The sequence below is a fragment of the Frankliniella occidentalis genome, unplaced genomic scaffold (assembly GCF_000697945.3).
Source record: "Frankliniella occidentalis isolate FOCC.00 unplaced genomic scaffold, Focc_3.1 Scaffold456, whole genome shotgun sequence".
In the NCBI taxonomy this organism is placed as follows: domain Eukaryota; kingdom Metazoa; phylum Arthropoda; class Insecta; order Thysanoptera; family Thripidae; genus Frankliniella; species Frankliniella occidentalis.
The window spans coordinates 43,803-45,769 of NW_026267574.1; positions in this window are offsets into that span (position 1 = coordinate 43,803).

Consider the following 1,967-nt stretch of genomic DNA (forward strand, 5'->3'; position numbering starts at 1 on the left):
CGAAAAGTTGTCTCAACCATCCGATGGTTGTCAGCACCCAGTTTTGGGGTTAACCAGGGACAACCATAAAATCACCTTGATCCAACAATATCCATTTTGTTAGACCTCTACGGTTGAAGAGACAAAGATCATGATAGGATGAGCATATGCCGTTTGTCTCAACCATACACACAGCTGACAGAATGATACAAATGCGCACACAAACAACATTTGTCTCTCTTGAATTATGAGTTAACCAGAGATTCTGGTTGAGCTTTGGCCCTAACCAGATCATAGTTTGTAGAACTATGATATTGTTACTAAAGCAGTAACAAGATGTAGGAGTTGAGAGAACCATATATGGTTGTCCCTGGCCTCACTGGCTATCTTATGGTTGCCTTCCTTTTTTAAAGTGGATCTTTTGGACAAGTTCCACCCTCGCTCTTTTTTTTTTTTTAAACTGATATTGAAATACTGAAAGCAAATTTTGCGCTGGTTCTGATTATTGTTACCATAAATAATTAAATACGCCTAATTTGTAAATTTTCAATATACTTGACCTGTTTTTGCACTGAGCAAACTATGGATACAATTAATAATTTTGAACGTTATTCTAGGTAAATGAAAATTTTATGGCTCATTATATTGACGTTTTTCTTCTATTTGAAAATAATCCTGCTCGTAGACATGATGGAAATTTGATTATGTTGGAGATTGTATGACCAGATCTCAGCGCTCATATTTCATTCAAAGACGTGTATCAAATATAGAAGTGTAAGTCGATTGCTACTATTATTATTGAATAAATTAAACTTCGCCTCATCTGCTGAATCCTTTTAACCTTTGAACCACATAAGATATCGAATTACAACAATTCCTGGGTGAGTTTTAGTGTGTAAGTGTGGATACAGAGTTCACGAAACGCAAGCGTGATTTTCACGTAAGGCGTGATTTTTCACGCCAGGCGTGATTTTTCACGCCAGGCGTGATTTTTCTCGCTTCGTAAGCTTCACACAGCCAATCAGGAACCGACGTTCATCACGCCTGGCGTGAAAACCACCCTTGGCGTGAAAATCACGCTCGTGTTTTGGGAACTCTGTATCCACCATAATTCTGGGAGAATAGACAATATACTCTGAATGTGAATAAACAAACCAAACGTCATGTACAACACAACAAGAGCAACAAGACTAGTGTCGTCTGCAGAGTATGAGAAATCTTCATTAGCTCAGAAAATTTGAATGTGGCGCACCAAAGAGAATGAATCATGACACACAACAAAACATTTGAGACAAATAAGATTTTAAAAATAAATCTTACTTTACAGTAGAGATTTAAAATTACCGGTAATATAAAATTTCTCGGTAATTTACCGTAAATTACCGTAAATTACGGTAATTTTAGGTAATATTTGGTAATATTCAAAACGCAGCTTGTATAACTGTGCTTTTAGTATTTGAGGTATAGTATTAAGTTCTCTGACTATTTTCATCATTTTAACAGTCGAGTCAGTAGTTGAAGCACCAAAGTCGATCTTTACTCGTTTAAAATTGGAGTAGTAAGGATGAAATAATGAGTGAAAGAAAGGTCTCAAACAAAAAAAGGGCAATAACCGCCTTGCGTACTCCGCATGTTCTCCGCGTACAACGTGTCCTGCAAACGATCTCGAGTATAATTTTGTTGTATACTCAGAAGTAAGTACAGCCAGAGTCTATGTATTTAAGGCTAAACACTTTGTTCCCTAAAACTTCGAGTTGGCGACCCCTTCTCATGGAATAGTACAGAACAGACAGAAAGACGCCAGGTCTTTTACATAAGCCCACTACGTAGCTTTTTCAAAGCCTGATTAAAATGACGCGTTTCCTAACCTGACGTACTCTGACACGCAAATGAAACTTGTTGCGTAGCGTATTCGCGCGTAGCCCAATGAACTGACACAAACACAACACATCAGACTTGCATTTGCGCGATACGACAGGACTTCCCTC